The sequence below is a fragment of the Carcharhinus amblyrhynchos genome, chromosome 5, assembly GCF_965287045.1.
Source record: "Carcharhinus amblyrhynchos chromosome 5, sCarAmb.v2.hapA, whole genome shotgun sequence".
Lineage (NCBI taxonomy): Eukaryota > Metazoa > Chordata > Chondrichthyes > Carcharhiniformes > Carcharhinidae > Carcharhinus > Carcharhinus amblyrhynchos.
This window is the reverse complement of record NC_137328.1, coordinates 113,747,922-113,772,497: the sequence shown is the minus strand read 5'-3', so window position 1 is coordinate 113,772,497 and position 24,576 is coordinate 113,747,922. Positions and strand designations below refer to the sequence as shown.

The following is a 24,576-nucleotide window of genomic DNA, read 5'->3' as shown; positions in this document are numbered from 1 at the left end:
GGTGATCAGAGCAGAGACAGGGGGAGGGGGTCAGACTGGGATTAGTGCAACTGTCATTAGTACCCTAGTGGGTGATCAGAGCAGAGACGAGGGGGAGAGGGGGTCAGATTGGGGTTGGTGCTGCTGTCATGTGTCCCCTGGGTGGGGGAAGGGTTATGTGTGTGCGGGGCATCCCCTGGAATGCTGTATTTGGGTGTTTAAATAGTTATTCTGGAGTTTGGAATGTTTTTTTCCTTCTAACTCTTTCACAGTAACTTTCAGGGTAAAACTGATGGAACCATCTGAAGTTCTGTACTTAACAATTTAAATTGTTTCAGATGGGTGGTTAACAGCTCAGTACAATTGCCCAGAGGAAGTTGGCACTTCCAGGCAATTGCTGGGTAAACCCTTGACTAGAAACGTCCCAGACGGATTCCACCACCACCTCCCCCCCCACCACCCACCCACCCAAATGTGAAAGTTTGGGGAAGCAGGAAGGTATGCGCCACTAACTCTGTTTGTCTCTCTCCAAAGTTGCCGCCAGAATTGCTGATTCCACCGTTTTCTCAATTTATTCCAGATTTCCAGCATTTTTTTATTGAGTTCTGTTGCTTGTACCTTGCAGCATTTGGCAGCCTGCAAACCAGAAGTAAATGTCCAGCCTCGCAGGTACGATATTCTGTTACTCCTGGTGCTCGTATCTGACACGTGTTATTGCGATTAGGATCTGAACCAGCTCCAGACTCCCAAGTGTTTTTGATGTGAGGTAGCGGATCTTTTCCACTTTCCTGGAAATTGTACCTTGCAGTGCTTTCAAGGAGCCCTGATTTCTTTTTTTGCATCAATGGTAGTTCAATCAAATTCCTCTTAGGGAATTCCAAAACTTTAACCTTTGGGGGTCAGTAGCAGAGACAGACACTTTCATGTCTTGAGCATTGACCCCTGTTCATTTTCAATCCAAACAAAGTGTATCTGATCCTATTGCTTATATATCTTAGAGTTTATGAAAGTAACCCACTCTACCCTCCTCAGATCGACATTCTACTCAATGTTGCATGTGATGCAATTTGAGAATAGTTTTCAGTTATTGAATTCAATTGATTTGATTTATTATTGTCCCATGTATTGGGATACAATGAAAAATATACTTCTTTCAAGCTATATAGGCAAAGCATACCATTCAGAGTACACAGGGAGAAGGAAAAGAGAAGGTGCAGAATATAGTGTAGCAGTTACTGATAGGGTGAAGAGAAAGATCAGCTTAATATGTGATAGGTCCATTCAAAAGCCTGATGGCAGCAGGGAAGAAGTTGTTTTTGAGTCAGCTGGTATGTGTTTTCATATTTTTGTATCTTTTATCTGATGGGAGAAGGTTGAAGAGAATATGTCCGGGGTGCGTGGAGCCCTTGTTTATGCTGGCAGCTCTCCTGCGGCAGCGGGAGGTGTAGATGGAATCAATGGATGCGAGATTAGTTTGAGTGATGATCTGAGCTTTGTTCATGACCTTCTGTAGTTCCTTGGAATCTTGGTCAGAGCAGGAGCCATACCTCGCAGCGTTGTAACAAGAAAGGATGTTTTCTATGGTGCGTCTGTAAAAATTGGTGAAAGTCGTAGTGGACATGCTGAGTTTCCTTAGCATTTTGAGAAAATGGAGGCATTGGTGAGTTTTCTTAATTTAGCATCAGCATGGAGGGAACAGGACAGGGTGTTGGTGATCCGAACACTGAGAAACTTGAAGCGCTGACCATGTCCACTTCACCACCTTTGTTATAAACCGGGGCATGTCCTCCACGATGTTTCCTTTCCTGACTATTTCCTTCATTTTACTGACACTGAGGGAGAGATTATTGCCATCACACCATTTCACCAGATTCTCTATCTCTTTCCTGTACTCTGCCTTGTCATTGTTTGAGATCCGACCCACTGTGGTGCTATCATCAGCAAACTTGAAAATCAAGTCGGAGGGGAATTTGGCCACACAGTCATCGGTGCATAAGGAGTATAGTAAGGGACTGAGGACACAGCTTTGCGGGGTACCGGTGTTGAGGATGATCGTGGATGAGGTGTTGTTCTCTATTCTTACTGCTTTGCATTCTGTGGGTTATGAAGTCTAGGATCCAATTGCAGTGGGAGGAGCAGAGCCTTACTCATTTATTTCTCACTCCTGTTTTACCTTTCAATGACCTTGCCTTCCTCCCACTCCATTCTGACTCCCGTTCTTCAGTCAGCCAGGAGGCCGGATTGTTGTGTGAAACAGCAGTCATGATGAAATCCACAGCTTGTATTTCACCAACACTGTTTGGGCTCTCTGCCAGACTAGGACCACAACAAGGGATACACTGACCTCTGGCTGGAAGTTAGATAATTCTGCCATGTGAACCTTTTAAATTCCCTCCTAAATGCTTTCCTCTATTTGATTCTGATCAGAGATCTTCCTGGCTATTGCTGATTTGATTTGGTTTTATTTGATTTGGTTTATTATTGTCACATGTATTAGCATACAGTGAAAAGCATTGTTTCTAGTGTGCTATGCAGATAAAACATACTGTTCATAGAGAAGGGAATGAGCGAGTGCAGAATGTAATGTTACACTCATAAGTGTGTGGGGGGAGTGGTAGAGAAAGATCAACTTAATGTGAGGTAGGTCCATTTAAAAGTTTGACAGCGGCAGGGAAGAAGCTGTTCTTGAGTTGGTTGGTACGTGACCTCTGACTTTTGTAAATTTTTCCTGCTGGAAGAAAGTGGAAGAGAGAATGTCTGGAGCGCGTGGGGTCCTTAATCATGCTGGCTGCTTTGCCAAGACAGCGGGAAGTGTAGACAGAGTCAATGGGTGGGAGGCTGGTTTGCATGATGGATTGGGCTACATTCACGACCTTTTGTAGTTCCTCAGTTGGGCCAAGCAGGTGCCAAACAAAGCTGTGATACAACCAGAAAGAATGCTTTCTATGATGCATCTGTAAAAATTGGTGAGAATCGTAGCTGACATGCCAAATTTCCTCAGTATTCTGAGAAAGTAGAAGCATGGTGGGCTTTCTTAACTATAGTATCGGCATGGGGAGACTGTTTATTCTGTTTGTTTTACCCCCTGATTTTTCTCATTTAACTGGGCTGCAACTTATGCATTCTGTTGCATATGTTTTCTTCCACCTGTCCACAACAGTTGTAAAATATACCAATGATTCATCATCAGGAATTAGAATTTGACCTTCAACTTTCTTTATCCTAAAACCTAACATTTTCCCTGCCTGGAGATGTACTGATAAAAGCTTCAGTGTCACTGTAAAGTGTAAAGATGCTTGTTCACCTCGTTTGTTCACAGATTAAGATTGTACAGAGGCTGGCAGCCTTATGGCCACAATCAGCTCCTGAGATGGCTCTGAGTACAGAAGCCCACACTTACCAAGGTGGTTCCCCCGCCCTCCTCGCTAATTGGTTTCTCTAGGTCATGTGACCCTTGCACTACAGATGGATTCTTAAAGGGACAATCACCACAATGAGTGATATCCATTTGATTGAAACTATCTCAACCTTTTTATGAGGGAGGTCTTGGAATTGTTGTAAGTGACAAGGTCTGAGGGAGACTGTCCAAATTGTTGACTTGTCTTCTTCTTTCTCAATGTCAGCCTTGGCTTGGTCATCATCACTCTCTCCATTGATTCCGAGTCAGATGGTAGTGGGTTTGTGTTCAATTCCAGGGATATTCTGGATCAATATTGAAGGAGTGCTGCACTGAACTGGTTGCCAGTTTTCAGACATGGTGTTAAACTGAGGCCCTGTTTACCTTGGATAAAAGCAAATTATTGCAGATGCTGGAATCTAAAACCAAAAGATAAAATGCTGGAAAATCTCAGCAGGTCTGGCAGCATCTGTAAGGAGAGAAAAGAGCTGATGTTTTGAGTCCAAATGACCCATTGTCAAAGCGGGCATTAGCAGCTTTGTCAAAGCGGGCATTAGCACCGAGTTTACCCTCTGTGATGACTGTAAAATAGTCTCTGGAACCATTTTGAGGATGAGAAGATGACTTCGACCAGGTGTCTCAACCATTGTCTTACAGAGTATATTACTGCCAAAACTGTTCCTATTTCTTTAAAACAGTTCATCCTCCCAGCTAAAAGAAATGAGAGACATATTGATCATGAAGGGAAAAATGTATAAAATTGGGTCTAACACTGTATATTAAACCATCATGTTATAATTTCCTCTTTAAAATGAAAAAAAAACTTGCAGTTAGGCCACATCTTTCATAACTTTGGGACATCGCAAAAAGCAATTAATTGCAAATGAAGTATTTCTAAAGTGTAATTACTGTTGCAATATCGAAAAATGCAACAGCTGATTGGCGCTAAACCAATCAAAAATGGACCATACCCTGTCTACAAGATACAATGGCCCTGTCTACAAGGCCACGCATCCGCTGGCCAGTCTGGGAGGACGTTAAGAAGCAGGAAACTTGGACGGTTTGCAGGTGACTGGGTTATGACACACCAGTGTTCATTCCTGCTAGATACAGCAAATTCTAGATGAATGTTCACTTGAAGTGATTTGTACCTTCCTGTTCCAGGGGTCAAGAGGTTACATATTTTATTTACAAATGGTGCAGATCTCCATTCTGCAGCACCACACTGTATGGAGCACAGAGCAGCACAGAGGAGGGCTGGTCCATTTGCAAATGTTGAGTGCAGTGTTGTTTCTGAACTTCAGTTAAAACAACTGCAGCAGTCATCCATTCAATATGTGTTTCCAATCTAGGTATTGATGAATGAGGTGCTTGGGTCCTTTACGTCGTACAAGTGAGGCTAGCAGATTGGCCAACCTCTTCTGTTCCACCCTACAATTTGGCTACAAAAATCAAGGCTGCCACTCAGTACAGTACTGAGGGGCAGCCTGACAGTGGCAGGTGCCATCTGTCTGATGTTAAAATAAGGTCTCGTCTGGCTCCTGAAGTGGACTTACAGGATCCGTGGCACTACTCTGAAGAAGAATCCAGTGTCCTGGCCAAATGCAGATTATTCGGTCATTATCACATTGCTGTTTATGGTGAAATACCAGGATACCGGAAATCTGAAATCTGATCAGAAAATGCTAGAAAAACTCAACAGGTGGCATGGTGGGTGGCACAAGGGTGACATGGTGACATAGTGGGTAATACTGCTGCCTCACAGCACCAGATTCAATTCCTGGCTTGGGTCACTGTCTGTATGGAGTTTGCACGTTCTCCCCATGTCTACGTGAGTTCCCTCCGGTTGCTCCAGTTTCCTCCCACAGTCCAAAGATATGCAGGTTAGGTGGCTTGGCCATGCTAAATTGCCGCTTAGTGTCAAGGGGGCTAGCTAGGGTAAATGCATGGGGTGATGGGGATAGGGCCTGGGTGGGATTGTAGTTGCTGCAGACTTGATGGGCCAAATGGCCTCTTTCCACACTGTAGGATTCAATGGTTGTAAGGACTGTGAAGGGAGGAACAGTCAATGGGCAGGATATTCTCGCCCCGCCCACTGCCAGGATCAACCAATCCCACTGAAACTCAGTAGGCTATTGGCCGGCTTGCTGCATCTCTCATGGCAGGTCCTGCCAATGTGGGGTCCGAAAAATCCCATCCAATGTTTCGGCTCTGTGATCTCTCAAGGTTGACTTGCTTTATCCCTCTCCATAGACAGTGCCAGACTTACTGAGTATTTCCAGCATATCTGAGCTTTCCTTTCTCTATAATGTGGGGCAATTTACTGCCTCATCTCACAAATGTTAACTTAATGAGCTTGCATTCCCCACAGGGAACTATAGTCACAGAAAACATGGATGGATCAGAGGTTCAGAGCAAAGGCGTCGCAGCTCCTAACAGTTTTGCAGCCCTTACGGTCGCTCAGTCTTTACAATCCCCCAGCCCTTACAATATCCAACCCATTATATCTGATTCATGCTTCCTTCACACAGTTTCTCTCCTGGTCGCGTAGAATGAGCACCGCTGATCCCAACCTGCCTTGTCGTGTTTTGAACGATCAGAGGTCGGCCTAAATCTATATATGGTGTAAAGTCCATATCTAAGTTAAAAGAAGAAAGAGAACATGCTGCCTTTCATGTTCAGTGTGTTCATTATTTTCCCAATTCAGCCTTTACAAACAGGTGTAGGGTTGGTGACACAGTGGTTAGCCCTGCTGCCTCACGGCACCAAGGACCCAGGTTCGATTCCCGGTTTGAGTCACTGTCTCTGCAGATTTGGCACGTTCTCCCTGTTTTGTGTGGGTTTCCTCCGGATGCTCTGGTTTCCTCCCACAGTCCGAAAGGTGCGCTGGTTAGGCGCACTGACCATGCTAAATTCTCACTCAGTATATCTGAACAGGTGCCGGAGTATGACAACTCGGGGGTTTTTACAATAACTTCATTGCGGTGTTAATGTAATCCTACATGTAGCCTCCACCAGCCCCTGCACTCCTCCTTATCTCTGTAACCTCCCCTAATCCCCTACAGCCCTCCCTATCTCTATAACCTCCTCTGGCCCCCTACATCCCTCCCTATCTCTGTAACCTCCCCCAGCCCCCTTCTCCTTCCCTATTTCTGTAACTTCCAGCAGCCTCTCCCTATCTCTGCGACCTCCTCCAGCTGTGCACTTTTTCAATTCTGGCCTCAGGTCACATCCCTAACTGTTCTTTTCACACCATTGACAGCCATGCCTTCAGCTGTCAAGATGTTTGACATTCAATGGCATCTTGGGGCAGCAGTGGGGTGACACAGTGGCACAGTGGTTAGCACTGCTGCCTCACAGTGCCAGGGACCCAGATTCAATTCCGGCCACAGATCACCATCTGTGTGGAGTTTGCACATTCTCCTCTTGTCTGCATAGGCTTTCTTTGGGTGCTCTGTTTTCCTCCCACAGTCCAAAGATGTATGGGTTAGGTTGACTGGCCAGGCTAAATTGACCCTAATATCAGGGGGATTAGCAGGATAAATGTGTCGGGTTATGGGAATAGGGCCTGGGAGGGATTGTGGTCAGTACACACTCAATGGATTGAATGGCCTCTTTCTGTACTGTAGGGATTCTGTGAAAGGATCTTATGAAAATTACCATCTCCAAATCCTCTACTATTAACATCCTGGGGGTTACTATTGACCAAAAACTGAACTGGACTTGCCATATAAATACAGTAGCTACAAGAGCTAGTCAGAAGCTAGGAATCCTGTGGTGAGTAACTCGCCTCATGACTCCCCAAAGCAATCCACAAGGCACAAGTGAGGAGTGTGATGGAATACTCCCCACTAGCCTGGATGAATATAGCTCCAACAATACTCAAGAGGCTTGATACCATCCAGGACAAAGTAGCCCGCTTGATTGGCACCACATCTGCAAACATTCACTCCCTCCACCACCGACACACAAAGCTGTGTGGACCATCTACAAGATGCACTGCATAAACTCACCATAGACAGCACCTTCCAAACTCATGACCACACCATCTAGAAGGACAAGGGCAAGAGACAGCTGGAAGTTCCAAGTAACCCTAACTTGGAGATATATCTCCATTCTTTCACTTTTGGTGAGTCAAAATTCTGAAACTCACTCCCTAACAGCACTATGGATGTACCTACACCTCAGGAACAGCAGCAGTTCAAGAAGACATCTCACTGCAACCATTACAGGTGGACAATAAATGTTGGCCCAGCAATGTCCACATTCCATAAATTAAATTTAAAAAATGCAAAAATACATGAATAGGAGGGGAATAGAGGACAATCATTAAATCAGAGAATAATTGCAACACAGAAGGACGCTATTTGGCCCGTTCTGTCCTTGCTGTCTCCTCGCAAGAGTGAACTTGCATTTGTATAGTTTGTGGGTGTGGTGCCAATCAAGCAGGCTGCTTTGCCGTGGATGGTGTCCAGCTTCTTGAGTGTTGTTGGAGCTGTACTCATTCAGGCTAATGGGGAGTATTCCAGCACACTCCTGACTTGTGCCTTGTGGATTGCTTTGGGGTGTCATTAGGCGAGTTACTCACCACAGGATCTTAGCCGCTGACTTGCTCTTGTAGCCAGTATTAACATGGCTAGTCTAGCCCCGGAAGGATAGGGTGTTTTAGTTCAGACGGGCTGCATGGTGAGTGCAAGCCTGGAGGGCCAAAGAGACTTCCTCTGCTGAAATTTTCTTTGTTCTTTGTTTATCCTAAGCTTTGGGAGTCACTATCTATACTCCTATCCCTCTACCTCTCTCCCTTCATTGAATTATAAAATCCCAACAGTGCAGAAGCAGGCCATTCAGCCCATCATGTCTGCAGCAATTTTCCAACAGGGCATCTTACCCAGACCCTACCCTTGTAACCCATTCCGCTAATCCCCCTAACCTACACATCTTGGGACACTAAAGGGCAATTTAGCATGGCCAATCCACCTAACCTGCACACCTTTGGACTGGAGGAAACTGGAATCGAACCAGGTTCTCTCATGCTGTGAGGCATCATTGCCGTGTCACCGTAACCCTGAAAACTGATCTCTGTGGCCACACTTTTGGGCACCTTTCCTGATATCTCTTTATGTGGCTCACAGTGAAATTAATTAATAGTCTTGCAAAATGCTTAGGGACATCTTACCATATTAAAGACACCATATAAATGCAAGGTTGCTCTTGCAGGGAGACAGCACAGGTAGAACGGACCAAATAGCCACCTTCTGTGTTGCAACTATTCTATGATTTAATGATTTGTTATTGTTGCAATCAGCTTAATCTGTTATCTGAGCTTCATGTCAGATGTGGCATAGTAAGTAACCAATTAACCTTGCTATCAAGCCAGTTTTAATGGTAACCCATTCAAGATAAAGTCCATTAAGTTAAAGGTATACAGCAACATAAAATTAAAGGACATTTGTCTACTAATGCTGCTGGTTAATTCTCAAACCTGTCTTATATCCAGAGACTGGCCTGTCACACATTCCATGTGTTCTGTTGCAGGCTAATTACCAGTCACGAGCACATGCACTTAACTGTATCTGTTATCAGTGGAGATATTTGCTTCGGCTTGCTATGTTTAGCAACATCTTATAAACAAACAGGAGTATTTCCCTCTGGTCAGTATATCTGGTGAAATCCTGCAGGTGTTCTTTTTAAACAGATTGGGTAAGTTTTGACTTTGCATGATAATTCGAGGCACATGTTTTAATCCTGTTTTAAATCTCCCTCTTGTTTAATATTTTCACAGACTTCTGCTGATTTGGTGGGTGTAGCTAATAAACATTCAGCCATACTGATATACTTAGCGTAAGCCACTTAAATCTTTTGCTGTGCAAGTTTTGATTCTATGTAAATACAAAGGGGTGAATTCTGCCTGTCTTGGGAATCATAGCAGGTGAGGGAGTGGACCATGGAAAGGTCCTTTGACCTTGGATGCAATTTTCCGATTTCGAGGCGTGTACCACTGGAAAATCCCACCCAAAGGTTTCAATAAATAAACTTTGTCTTAACATTCACGTTCTTTTTGTTCATTCGTGGGACTTGGGCGTCACTGTCCATGTTCCACAAATGAATTCATAGAATCATAGACTCCTTACAGTGCAAAAGGAGGTCATTCAGCCCATCAAGTCTGCACAGTCCACAATCCTGCTCAAGTCCTATTCCCGTAACCCCACATATTTACCCGGCTAATGCACCTGATGCTAGGGCCAACTTAACATGGCCAATCCAACTAACCTGCATACCTTTGGACCGTGGGAGGAAACTGGAGCACCTAGAGGAAACTCTCGCAGATGCGGGGAGGATTGCCCATCCCTGGTCACCCTTGGAGCGCAGTTGAGAGTCAACCACAATGCTGTGGCTCTGGAATCACATGTAGGCCAAACCAGGTAAGGATGGCTGATTTCCTCCCCTAAAGGACATTAGTGAACCAGGTGGGCTTTTCCGACAATCAACATCGTTTCATGATCATGCTTAGATTGTTAATTCCAGATTATTTTTACTGAATTTATATTCCACTATCTGCCATGGCAGGATTTAAACCAGGTCTCCAGAACATTAGCTGAGTTTCTCAATTAAAAAAATGATAATATTGCTGGGCCATAACCTCTTAAATAGTTATTGCTGATTACTTGTTATTTTTTGACCCATTTGGGTGACAAAAAATGCTAGCATTTCAAAGAAATATTTCATGGTCAATTTTCTGATGTATGTAGGGAAATCCAATGGCAGTTGTTTGCCTTTGGTACACAGGTATCTATTCAGATGGGCTGTAAAACCTGTCATAACTGTGACCACAATCCATCATCTTGTTCCAAGCCATTTAACGCATGTTTTTATGTAACACCTATAATGACTTAATTAGTGGACATAAAATGATTTGTTTATACGAAGCTACCAGAGCAGCAGTGCATCTGCGGCTAGTTCTGGAACATGTCCTGCCTGAGAGAACTCCTCTCCCAGGCTGATTCCCCACTCTGAGTCCTGATCGGCCACCCAGGCCAGATGATCCATACTCTGCTGTGTTGCCCTTAAAGGGACAATCGTCATAACACGCTCAAGATAAAAAAGTAAATTTAAAAGTACTCAATGCTTCAACACTAGGGATATATGGTTCACAGTTGGCGCAGTGTGGTTGTTACTAACTGCTGGTCACATTTTGCTGTTCCATCACGAGGTGAAATTTCAACAAACAAAGAAAATGACAGCACAGGCCCTTCGGCCCTCCAAGCCTGCACTAACCATACTGCCCATCTGAGCTAAGCCCCCCTGCCCTTCCGGGGACTATATCCCTCTATTCCCATTCTATTCATGTATTTGTCAAGATGCCCCACAATAGTCATTGTATCTGTCTCCACTACCTCTCCTGGCAGAGAGTTCTAGGCACCTACAACCCTCTGTGTAAAAAAAAACTTGCCACGTACACCTCTTTAAACCTTGCCCCTTGCACCTTATACCTATGTCCCCTAGTAAATGACTCTTCCACCTTGGGGAAAAAACTTCTGACTATCCACTCTGTCCATGTCCCTCATAATCTTGTAGACTTCTGTCAGGTCTCCCCTCAATCTCCATCGTTCCAGTGAGAACAAACCAAGTTTCTCCAACCTCACCTCACGCCCTCCATACCAGGCAACATCCTAATAAATCTTTTCTATACCCTCACCAAAGCCTCCATATCCTTCTGGTAGTGTAGTGGAATATCCAATGTTTCCACTTATCCAACCTTGGAATTCTTGTTGGTTTCTTTTCCAGTCAGTAAGCTTGTGGTCCTGACTTGCCTGGACAGCCACAGGATGTGACCAACATTTTTAAACTAAAGCATCTGATTCACCACTGCATCAATCACAATTACTTATTCATAAATTCTTCTTTTTTTGATGGAAAAAACATAAAGATGGCATTCGGCTGACATCAAGCCACTTATACTTGTGACTGAATCATGCATTCAGTTCAGCACATTGCCCATTCAGAAATTTTATTTACACTGGCATGTACCCAGACAGTTGTACATTCAATAGAACATAGAACAGCACAGCACAGAACAGGCCCTTTGGCCCATGAGGTTGTACTGAACATAACGCCAAATTCAATTAATCCCTTCTGCCTACCCCCTATTCTTTGCATATTTATGTGTTTATCTAAAATGCCCCTATCGTATCTACTTGCACCACAACCCCTGACAGGTGACAGCGTGTTCCAGTCACCTACCACTCTCTATGTAAAAATCTTGCCCCACACATCTCCCTTGAACTTTCGACCTCTCACCTTAAGTGCATGCTCCCGAGGATTAGACATTTCAACTCTGGGGGAAAAAAGACTCTGCCAACCCTATCTATATCTCTCATAATTTTATAGACTTCTATCAGATCTCCCCCTGAGCCTCTGCCGCTCCAGAGAAAACAATCCTGGTTTGTCCAGCCTGTCTCATATGTAATCCAGGCAGTATCCTGGTAAATCTCTCCAAAGCCTCCATAACCTTCCTGTAACGTGGCAACCATAATTGACATAATACTCTACGCGCAGCCTAATCAAATTTTTATAAAGGTACAACATGACATCTTGTATTCAGTGTCCCGACCAATAAAGACAAGCATGCCACACCCCTTCTTCACCACCCTATCTACTTGTGTGACCACTTTCAGGCAGCTATGGACCCAAGATCCCTCTGTACATCAATGCTGTTCAGCGTCCTGCCATTAACTATACACTTACCCTCAACATTTGATCTTCCAAAGTGCAGCACCTCACACTTGCCCTGATTAGATGTCATCTGCCTCTACCATTTCTCCACCCATATCTGCATCTGCTCTATATCCCGCTGTATCTCTTCACAACCTTCTACACGATCCACAATTCTACCTATCGCTCATGTTTCCAGCTTAAATGCAAATATTTCCAGCGGACTTTAGGGGGTAATTTTGCCATTGCATTGTGCCCATTTTCTGGCGTGATGCGATGGTAAAGTGGGGCGTATAGTTCTTGACGCGATTGGTGCTGGTTTTCACGACTGCCGCTGTTTTACGAGATCCGGGTTTCCGGCATGATCAGCATCTCGCCAGAAATGGGTGGGAGGCAGGTTAATGTATGGAAATTTATTTTAATGTTGTTTTACATCTGCTCAGCAAGCCTGGCGCTCAATCGTCTGGGTCCGCTCCCCCCTTAATGACCTTGCCGGGAAAGGATCTCGTCGGAGAGAGACAGACATGATAGATATGCTCCCCATGAGTGGGAAGCAGTTGACTTGGTCTTGCCAGTTGAACCAAAAGTCATTGAGGCCCCCGGGGGGGGTGGGGGGGAGGCTGGGGGAATGGGGCAGTGGTGCCCTTGAGCAATGCCAATCTGGCACCTGGGCAATGCCCATTTGGCAGTGCCAGGGGTTGGGGCCAAGGGGAGATCAGCCAGTAGGATGGGGCCAATGGGGTGGAACTAATGGGGGGGGGAGGGGTGAATTGGGTGGGGCTAATGGGGGAGGGGCCAACTCCTACTCTGCAGCGATTGGGGGGAGGGAGAGGGGGCCTGCTGCCACTCTGCAGTGATTGGTGGAGGATGGGTGACGATGGTGGGAGAAGGGGAGGGTCTACAATTGGTCTGGGCATCAGAAAGGGCAGAGGGAGGGAGGCGTCAGGTGGCACTGTATCTTGGCCTGGGGGGCCCATGCGATTGCAGGAGAGGGGGAGCTGCTTCAGGCTGCCTGCACTAGCAGGGGCCTGACTGCTCTCTCTTTTCAGTCAGGCTCCTGCTTCTGCTCATGCGGGTGTGCGGCATTAGAGGCCGGCACGTGCGCACCGCCTCCCTGCGCGGGCTTCCGGGGTGCGTTAAGCCCCGCCCACAGCCTCGCTCAGAATTCTGCCGGCAAAGTGCGTATGGGATCGGGGAGGAGTCCTGAAAATCCGTCCAGAAGATGAGTCTGAAACTCTCCCGGTGCTGGCCAAAAAAATGGTAAAATCGCCCTCCAGAAGTTAGCATAATTGAAGCAAGGTGAGACTTACTCAACACTGTAAAGCAACAGAGCTGGTGGGGTTGGAGGGTGCAATGCTGGTCGACAAAATGAGCAACTGAAGTAAATAAACTGTGCTGAAGAAAGGCAAACTAACTGATGTACTGAGCTGCCTGCCAACTCACCCGAGGCAGAGGAAGTGAATGTATTGTGACACGCTTAAAGATATCGCAAGAGGTTTGTTGGGGGGGGGGGGGGGGGGGGGGGTGGCGGGGAATAGTTTTGCTTACACAATCCTATGTGGGTTTCTGGTGCTGACACGCAGGATCAGTCACAATTAATGCTGCAGTCTGTTTTCTGAAGGCATTTAATCTCTCCCCAGGGAGATCTACCAGATACCAAAGACAAGCATCAGTCTTGTGCAAGAGGAAATTCCACACAGATCAATCACAGGCACTGAATGCTGTATTGGAGAAAACTCTCCTGAGTGATGCAGCTGGTTGAGAAATGTATTTTTAGACCCTCAGCTGTTCTTTTTATAACGCTGCGCGCATTAAAGTTAAAGTTGATTTATTAGTGTCGCAAATAAGCTTACATTAACACTGCAATGAGGTTACTGCGGAAGTTTCCCCGAGTCGCCACCCTCCCACGCCTGTTCGGGTACACTGAGGGAGAATTTGGCACGGCCAATGCACCTATCCAGCACGTCTTTTGGACTCTGGGAGGAAACCAGAGCACTCGGAGGAAACCCACGCAGACATGAGGGGAATGTGCAAACTTCACGCAGACTGTGACCCAAGCCAGGAGTCGACCCTGGGTCCTGGCACTGTAGGGCAGCAGTGCCACTGTGCCACCCCTGCATACTGAAGTGTATGCTTTATTATTCTCCACTAACTTGTCTAGCGAGGATGGAGAAATGCAACTCGCGGGGAGGGAGGGTGCTGGAGGGGTGGTGGGTAGGGGGGATGTTGTGGGGGAGATTGGGGGGGTGGAGGGTTGGAGGGAGGGGGTTGGGGGGGGGGTGGATGGTAGTGGGGTGAGGCGGATGTTTCTTTTCATTGCTAACCTACCACAGTTGCCCGACAATGCAGCATTCAACTTGCAAGCAACTACAGACGTGCAAACCGTGATATAACGTACAGGCACTTAGTTTGGCAAGCACATGTGTAATTCTACTGCACACAGTTCAGATTTATAGGGTGGAATTTTCCCATCCTGCCCACCGCAGGAATCGTGGCAGCTGGAGGGTAGGGGGGGGAGAAATGTGGGGAGTTTGTGGGGTGGGGGGACATGTGGGGAGTTTGGGGGGGAAATGTGGGGAGTTTGGGGGGGGGGTGGGGGGGGAAATGTGGGGAGTTTGGGGGGGGTGGGGGGGGAAATGTGGGGAGTTTGGGGGGGTTGGGGGGGGAAATGTGGGGAGTTTGTGGGGGGTGGGGGGGGAATGTGGGGAGTTTGGGGGGGGTGGGGGGGCCGGAAATGTGGGGAGTTTGTTGGGGGGGTGGGGGGCAGCCAGAAAATCCCACCCACAGCATCTCCAGCAGATACAGACATTCTGCCTTGGTGGAATAAAATTGAACATCAGGGTTCATATGCAGAAATCACAAAAAGCTAACGGACATAAAGGCTAATATAGTGTAATGTCTTTATCGCAAGAGGACTGACTGGCATCCATTGACTCTGTCTACACTTCCCACTGCCTCAAAGCAGCCAGCATAATTAAGGACCCCATGCACCTCGGACATTCTTTCTTCCATCTTCTTCTGTTGGGTAAAAGCTACAAAAGTCTGAGGATATGTACCAACCAAACAGCTTCTTCCCTATTGACATCACATTTTTGAATGGACCCACCTTCCATTAAGCTGATCTTTTTCTACACCCTAGCTATGACTATAGCATTATATTCTGCACCCCCTCGTTTCCTTTTGCCCTATGTACTCTATGAACAGTATGCTTTGTCTATACATTGCTCAAGAAACAATACTTTTCACTGTATCCCAATACATGTGACAAAAATAAATCAAAGCAAATCAGAGCAAAATATAACTGATGGATGTTATTTAGAGTTCTAACAAGCCATTTTGAGTGTTGTGATCTGTTCTGGACACTACACTTCAGACAAGAATTTTCTTTGGATGGGATGGATGGGAGTTTCATCAGAATGATAGCTAGGTGACAAGCATTATATTTCTGGGGGTGGGCTGCAAAGATTAGAAGCTTGTATTTTCTTAAGTATAGAAGAATAAGAGAGGACCTAATTGGGTTTAAATTGATTCATGGAGCTAAATGTGAGAACCTATTTTGCCCGGTGGGGTCCTTAAAACTACTGTGCCATTTAGATGGCAGGAAGAATTTAACTGCACAAGTGAAGCAAGACAAGAACGAACAGGAGCAGGAGTAGACCATTTGGCCAACCAAGCCTGTTTCAGCATTAAATGAGATCATGACAGTTTTAATTGTGACTTTAGCTCCACTTTCCTGCCTGTTCCTTTAACTCTTGACCCCCTTGTAGATCAATAAACTGTCTAACTCAGTCTTTAATATATTCCTTGACCCAACCTGAAGGCTGAGAACTCTAAAACTAATTACTCTCTGAGTAAATAAATTTTTATAAACTCCAATGAGTAGTCAACCTCTCCTCATAAGAAAGTCTTTCCATACCAGGAATCAACCTAGTGAACCTTCTCTGGACTTCCTCCAATGCCAGTTTATCTTTCCTTAGATAATGTGATCAAAATTGTTCACAGTATTCAGTATTCGCCCAATGACAAATATTAGGCTAATTGGCCCATAGCTGCCTGCTTTCAGTCTCCCTCCTTTCTTGAACACAGAGTAGTAGAAATCTGGTCCATAAGCTTTTGAGGCCATGGTAATTGAAAATAGAGAGTGATTTTTATTTTATTATTGGCCTAAACTGGTTATATAGCCAAAGAGTTCAGATGGCATAAGATTGAAATCAGCTATGATCTAACTGAATAGTCAAACAAGCTCAAGGGACAAGCTCACCACTACCTGTTCAAGGCACTTACGGAAAAGCAACAAATGCTGAACTTGCTGGCAATGTTCACATTCAAAACAAGAATATATTCTAAAGAAAATGGCATGAAGGGAGCTGATGATATTATGAACACCACAGAGACTTGGTGAAATAATATTACCACTTGGTGGCTACATTTGTAGACATAGAATCAGCTTTATATTTAAATAGGACACATCAACAGTCCAGCAATTCAATATTGGGGACAGACGAGGTGGGAACATGTTGCATTAAGTTACATATTTAAATAGGACACATCGACAGTCCAGCAATTCAATACTGGGGACAGACGAGGTGGGAACATGTTGCATTAAGTTACATATTTAAATAGGACACATCGACAGTCCAGCAATTCAATATTGGGGACAGACGAGGTGGGAACATGTTGCATTAAGTTACATAATTTCAACAAAGAGATTGGAGAGGTTAGGACTCTTCTCGGAACAGAGCAGGTTACAAGGCGACTGGATAGGGATTTTCAAGAATCATAGAGATTTTACAACAAGGAAGGAGGTTACCCAACCCATTCTGTCCCTGCTGGTCAGACCAACATGAGAGTGGGTTAAATGCCTGTGCTGACCATGTTCAGGACCTATTGCGGTTCAGGTGGTCAACCTCGAGTCTCTTAACTCTCAGTCCATCAGATAAAAGCAAAATACTGCCAATGCTGCAGAGCTGAAATAAAAACAGATGAAATAGGCAGCATCTGCAGAGAGATGAAAGCAAGACTCAACACTTCGAGTCAATCCCTTTTTCCGCACTGAAGCGAGGGAGAAATATAATGAGTTTAATGCTCTTGAACTAGAGGGGGTACAGAGGAGTTTCACCAGGATGTTGCCTGGGATGGAGCATCTGAGCTACAAAGAGAGCCTGGATAGGTTTGGATTTCTTTCATTCGAGTAGAGAAGGCTGAGGAAGGACATGATTGAGGTGTAAAAGATTATAAGGATAGGGTGAGTAGGGAGCAGTTGTCCCCCTTCATTGAGGGGTCAATCACGAGGAGGCACGGTTTTAGGGTGAGTGAAAGGAGATTCCGAGGGATTTGAGAAAAAAAAGCCTTTCACTCAGAGGGTGGTGGGAATCTGGAATGCACCTCCTGGGAAGGTAGTCAAGGCTGGAAAACGTACAACCTTTGGATGGACATTTGAAAGATCATAACATTCAAGGATATGGAACAAATGTAGGAAAATAAGATTAGAGTGCCTTTAGTGGTAGTTATCGTTGGTGCAGACTCAATGGGCCAAAGGGATGTTTTTGAGTTGAATGATCAAAGAACAAAGAAAATTACAGCACCGACTTAACTAAAACCTCCTACCCTTCTGGAGATCATATCCCTTATTCCCATCCTATTCATGTACTTGTTAAAAATGTCCCTTAAAAGTCACTACCTCCCCTGACAACGAGTTCGAGGCACCCGCTACTCTCTGTGTAAAAAATCTGCCTCGTACATCTCCTTTAAACCTTGCTCCTTGCACCTTAAACCTGTGCCCCCTAGTAATTGACTCTTCCACCCTGGGAAAAAGCTTCTGACTCTCCACTCTGTCCATGTCTCTCATAATTTTGTAGGCTTCTATCAGGTCAACCCTCAACCTCCGTCGCTCCAGTGAGAACAACCAAGTTTCTCCAAACCTTCCTCATAGCTAATGCCCTCCATACCAGGCAACATTGTGGAAAGTCTTTCCTGTACTCTCTCCAAGCCTCCACATCCTTGACGTAGCGTGGCAACCAGAATTGAACACTATATTCCAAGTGCAGCCTAACTAAGGTTCTGTAAAACTGCAACATGACTTGCCAATTTTTAAACTCAATACCCCGGCTGATGAAGGCAAGCATGCCATATGCCTTCTTGACTACCTTCTCCACCTCCACTTTCAGTGACCTGTGTACCTGTACACCCAGATCCCTTTGCCTATCAATTCTCTGAAGGGTTCTGCCATTTACTGTATATTTCCGTTCAGTATTAGACCTTCCAAAATGCATTACCTCACATTTGACTCTATGAAAAAGGGGTTGGGGTCAGGGTGTGGGGGGAGGTGGTGGGTGGGATGGGCCCCAATCTTTCATTCATTGCCTCATGTACTCAACAACATTGCTTGAGGACTTTAGCCTTCAATGAATTTCCTGTGTAATCAGTCCTACTTATTTCTTTCCTGGCCTATGTGTTCAGCACAGTTCAGCATATATGCAGTTCAGCACTTACGATACCGTTTTCATTTGTTGCCCATTTCCATTTTTCCCACAGGACAGGCAAGTGAAGGTGAGGTCAGCTCAGAAAGACATGGAAGGAATGCATCCGCTGTGCTGCTGGAACTCTGGAAGTCAGAGTGACATAGAACATGTGGCAGCAGTTGTGGGAAGCTTGAAGAAGACTACATGGGAAATGTGCAAGATGCCATAAATTAGACACAGTATCACTGGGAAGGTCAAAGAGAAAATGACAGGAATTAATTGAACACATCACCAAGATAAATTTGAGAAAGAGGTCACAATACTTGACCACATTACTTAAGAGTGATTTCTTGCCTTCCAAACGCTGTGATAATCCAGGTGTTTTTGCTAACTTCATAAACGCATGCAAGTTACATGATTAACATGAGAGAGCAGTTGTGGTAAAACTGTGATAGGGTGACACGGAGGCACAGTGGTTAGCGCTGCTTCCTCACAGCACCAGGGAGCTGGTTCAAATCCGGGATCTGTGTGGAGTTTGCACATTCCCCCCGTGAAAGCATGGATTTCCTCCAGGTGCTCCGGCTTCCTCCAAACATGTGTAGGTTAGATGGATTAGCCATGGAAGATATGAGGGTTTACCGGGATTGGGCAGGATTGAGCCTTGGTAAGTTACTGTGTCAGACAGTTGGTGCAGATTCAAATGGTCTCCTCTGCACTGTAGGGATCCTCTGATAAATCTGTTGCGTCTGCAGGTAGAAAATAGTCAAGAGTTTCAAGTTTCTAGGTATCCAGATGTGGGACAGGTGTCCAGGGAACCCAAGCAGACACAGGAAGAACATGCAAACTCCACACAAACAGTCACCCAAGGCTGGAATTGAACTCGAGTTCTTGATGTTGTGAGGCAGCAATGCTAACCACTGTGCCACATGCCATACTAAGTGTAGTTATCGTTGTGTATGTGGACACTGCAGCTGCCATGCATTGCAATTCTCCCACAAATTAATAAAGTGACAATGATCTGGTAATCTGCTTTTAGTGCTGGTCATTGCATAATAAAATATTGGCCAGGAAACCGAAGATAACAACACTGCTTTTCTCCGAAATAGTGCAATGGGATCTTTTACAAGCACCTGGGAGGGCACACAGGGCCTTCTGATTTAACACATCATCCCAAAGGCAGCACTTCTGACAATTGAGCACTCCTTCAGCCCTGCACTGGGTTCGCAGCACAGATTTTTGTGCTTGTGTCCTGCAGTAGGACTTAAACCCACATCCTTTGTGATTCAGAGTGGAGAGTGTGAGCAAATGAGTGACACCGCATCGTGAGCGAGATGTCAAGGGACCAGTTAAATGCAAACTCGTTCAGTTTAACCTAATATGACATCTCCCACCTTAATTAATTGAACTCTGAAGAAAAGTTAGAACAGACTCAAAAGATATTAACTTTTTTGTACATTTGTGATGGGGGATGGATCAATACTCTGCTGTGTGTCTAACCAACACAATTGATTCCTCTTAAATCGGTGTTCAGACTTTTATTATAATTATTCCATTTGAAGATGTAAAGGAAAACATATGCAATTGTTGCATGAGGAATCAAACGATGCTCACCATCTTCAAAAAATAAACATATTTTTGGGCAGTAAATTGAAATGAAGTTCCTCTGACCACTGTGTTTGGCAAAGTATGTGTTTCAGATCCCAGAATTCTGCTGATGCAGTTAACCCAAAGCAACACATAAAGGAATTTGGTGTGAAAGCGTTATGTAGAACTAGCACATGGAGAACCTTTACCCATCAGCTTTTCATCATACACAAGAACACAAGAAATAGAAGCAGGACCATTGGATATAGGAGCAGGGTTAATCCATTCAACCCATTCAATCATGGCTGACAAGTTTCTCAACCCATTCTCCCTCCTTTTACCTGTAACCTTTGATCCCCTTACCACAGGATGGCACTGTGGCATGGTGGTTACTCCTGCTGCCTCATAACGCCAAGGACTCGGGTTTGATTCCTGGCTAGGGTCACTGTCTGTGCAGAGGCTGCATGTTCTCTCTCTCTCTGGGTGCTCCCACAATATGAAAGATGCTCTGGTTAGGTGTATTGGCCATGCTAAATTCTCCATTAGTGTACCTGATCAGGCACTGGATTGTGGCGCCTGGGGGATTTTCACAGTAACTTCATTGCAGTGTTAATATAAGCCTACTTTTGCCACTAATAAATAAATTTAAAAAACTTAAAAAATTAGGAACTTATATATCTTTGTCTTAAATACACTCAATGACCTGGCCTCCATAGCCCTCTATGGCAATGAGTTCCACAGACTCACTATCCTCTGGTTGAAGAAATTCCTCCTCATCGCGGTTTTAAAGGGTTGTCCCTTCTCTTTGAGGCCGCACCCTCAGGTCCCAATCTCTCTTACTAGTGGAAGCATCTTCCTCACATCCACTCTATCCAGCCTTTTGTTATCCTGTAAGTTTCAATGAGATCCCCCCTCATCCTTCTAAGCTCTATCAAGTACAGAACCAGAAGCCTCAGACGCACTTCATACGTCCAGATTTTCATTCCTGGGATCGTTCTTGTGAACCTCCTCTGCACCATCTCCAAGGCCAGCACATCTTCCCTTAGATATGGGCCCCAAATTGTTCACAATGTTCTAAGTATGGTGGAGTAGGCCACCAGGCCCTTCAATCCTGCCCTGCCATTCAATACAAACAATACCGACCTCAATTCCTTTTCTGTGCCATTTCCCTGTTGCATCTATTCCTCAATCTGTCAAATAATCATCCACCTCCACTTTAGATACTTCTAATGATCCAACCTCCACTGCCCTTTGGGGCAGAGAATTCCAGAGAAACACCACTCTATGCGGGAAGAATACTCTGTGCACCTCGGTTTTAAATGACTGACTCTTTACCTTGTAGCTATGTCTACCATAGGCCCAGGATTGAGATTACTCCATTTTTGGAAGAGTCTATCCTGGGGGCTACATGGTGACACAGTGGTTAGCACTGCTGCCTCACGGTGCAAGGGACCTGGTTTGATTCCTCTCTGTGTGGAGTTTGCACATTCTCCCTGTGTCTGCGTGGGTTTCCTCTGGTGCTCCAATTTCCTCCCACAGTCTCACAATGTCGAAATGGCGGCGCGGGCTCGTTGGGCCAAAGGGCCTGTTTCCCGTGCTGTATTGTTCTTTGTTCTTTGGACAGTCTAAAGCTGTGCGTGTTTGGCCATAGTAAATTGCTCCTTCGTGTCAGAGGGGACTAGGAGGGTAAATAAATGGAGTTACGGGAATAGGGCCTGGGTAGGATTGTGATCGGTGCAGACTCAATGGGCCAAATGGCCTCTTCCTGCACTGTAGGGATTCTACTCTGTGATTCTAGTCATCCTGGTCTTAAACAGGAATTTCCAGGAATGATAGCAAATGGAGTGGGGGGGGGGTGCATTGTAATATCACAGTAACTTCATTGCAGTGTTAATATAAGTCTTACTTGTGACTAATAGATTAACTTTAAAAAGGACAATGGGATTGGTACTGCAACTACCATGAATTCACACACAACACAAGTGACAGCCACACACTAAAATTAGGCCCCTTTTAACTCATTACTCGCAGAATGCATTTTGTTCTTTTCTTAGTTTAGTCTAGTAATGTTTAATGCATATAAGAACACAAGAAATAGGAGCAGGAGTAGGCCATCTAGCCCTTCGAGCCTGCCCCGCCATTCAATAAGATCATGGCTGATCTGTCGTGGCTCAGTTCCACATTCCCGCCCTCTCCCTATAACCCTTAATCCCCTCTCTTATGTTTGGTATGACAGGATCACAGACCATCTATCCCATTCAGCCACTTAACAAAATTCCCATTTGTTTTTAAAAAATGAAGTGTGAACAAATTGAATCAAGGTTTTTTCACATGTTTACTGCTTTATTGTGTTTGCGTTTGGAATTTGAATCTATTTTTGACAAGATCACATAGGTAGGCATATCTGGTTACAGAGACAAAAGCAAAAAAATGCTGGAAAATCGTGGCAGACCTGACAGCATCTGTGGAGAGAGAATAGACTAAGAAGTCTCACAACACCAGGTTAAAGTCCAACAGGTTTATTTGGTAGCAAATACCGCTATAACCTGGTGTTGTGAGGCTTCTTACTGTGTTTACCCCAGTCCAATGCTGGCATCTTCACATTGAGAGAGAATAGAGCCAACTTTTTGAGTCCAGATGATCCTTTGTCAACTCTGATGAAAGATCATCTAGACTCAAAATGTTGGCTCTATTCTCTTCCCACAGCCACCGTCAGACCTGCCTGAGATTTTCCAGCACTTTTCTGTTTTTGTTTCCGATTCCAGCATTAGGTTACAGAGAGATACGTTCATGAAGGAATGCAGTCTCCTTGGCTAATGCGAAACTCTGCTTGATGAAAATTTGTGGATGAATCCCTTGGGATTTGAGTCATCGGGATTTTACTGACATTCAGCGAGTAATTCACCTCTTGACTCCCTAAATCTTGCCCATATTCAGGTGTGTGAGCGAATACTATCCACTTGCCAGGCTGAGTGCCCTTCTAACAAAGAAATTTGGTACCATCAAAGACTTAGCAGTCTGTTTTCTTGGTGTCCCATCCAGCATCTTAATCATTCACTCCCTCCACCACTGGTGCAGAGCGGCAGCACAGTATATCATCTATGAGAAACACAGCAGCAAATCACCAAAGCTCCTTCAACAGCACTTCCAAATCCATAGCTTTTACCAGCTAGAAGGACACACTCTGGAAAGTCCCCTTTAAGTCACACACCATTCTGGCTCTATGGATGGAACTTAAAATGCCCTCCCTGACATGGGTTTGGTGTCGGGGGCATTTAATGCATGTGAAGGTGGTGATCCCACCATCTCCCGACTTCTCTTCTGGGGTGGGGACGTTAGTGGATGGATTTTGCCTGATGCTAATTGAGGCCCCTTAACTGGGCATCAATATCCACTTAATCAGAGAATCATAGAATCCCTACAGTGCAGAATGAGGCCATTTGGCCCATCAAGTTTGCACCAACCACAATCCCACCTATCCCCATAACGCCATGCATTTACCCTAGCTAACTCAACCTGACACTAAGGGGCAATTTAGCCTGGCCAATCCACCTAACCCACACATCTTTTGAACAGTGGGAGGAAACTGGAGCACCCGGAGGAAACCCACGCAAAGACGGAGAGAATGTGCAAACTCCACGCACACAGTGACCCAAACTGGGAATCGAACCCAGGTTCCTGGAGCTATGAGGCAGCACTGTTAACCGCTGTGCCACCATGCCACCCATGTCCTGCTCATGCCTCCCAAGCCAAGGTATGCTCCCTGGAGACTCCCTATGGTCCCTCATGTCCCTGAAGCCAGGGAATGAACCCTAACACCATCACCCACCCCAGCCCCTATAAAAATAAGGGTCTGAGGACATAACCTTCACAGCCTTGTGGGGCACCAGTGTTGAGAATAGAAACATAGAAGCTAGAAGCAAGAGTAAGCCATTCGGCCCTTTGAGACTGTTCCACCATTCATTTTGATCATGGCTGATCATTGAATTCAATATCCTGATTCTCCCTTCACCCCTTGACCCTTTGGTCCCAAACTAGAATAATGGCGGAGGAGGTGTTGTTGCTTATCATTACTGATTGCAATCTGTGGGCTATGAAGTCCAGTTGCAGAGGGAAGAGCCGAGCCTTAGGCCATGGAGTTTGGAGATGTGTTTTGCTGGAATAATGGTTTTGAAGGCTGAGTTATAGTCAATGAATAGGAGTCTGATGTAGGTGTCCTTGTTATCCAAGTGCGCTAGGGTTGAGTGTAGGGCTAGGGAGATGACATCCACTGTGGACCTGCAGTGGCAATAGGCAAATTACAGTGGATCCAGGCAATCAAGAAGGCAGCTCTCCATCACCTTCTAAAGGGCAATTAGGGCTGGGCACTAAATGCTGGTCTAGTCAGTGACATCCACATTCTCTGAACGAATAAAAGGAAAGGTATGGGCATTGCTGACAAGG

The 24,576-nt window shown here is 45.3% G+C and overlaps 1 long non-coding RNA gene across 5 annotated transcripts in view; it reads left to right on the top strand.

The window, feature by feature from the left end:
* Positions 1-20,224, top strand: part of LOC145343497 (uncharacterized) — a 114,004-nt gene extending 93,780 nt beyond the window's left edge. Inside the window, exons 2-3 of one of the 5 annotated variants that reach the window (XR_013886716.1) lie at positions 560-648; positions 18,623-20,224. This is a non-coding gene — a long non-coding RNA (uncharacterized LOC145343497). Of the gene's footprint in view, positions 1-559; positions 649-8,868; positions 9,077-9,695; positions 9,799-13,275; positions 13,388-18,622 lie in introns of those variants that run through there. The other 4 variants (XR_013886719.1, XR_013886718.1, XR_013886720.1 and 1 more) reach the window with 4 other exon arrangements.
* The last annotated feature ends 4,352 nt before the right edge of the window (positions 20,225-24,576 follow it).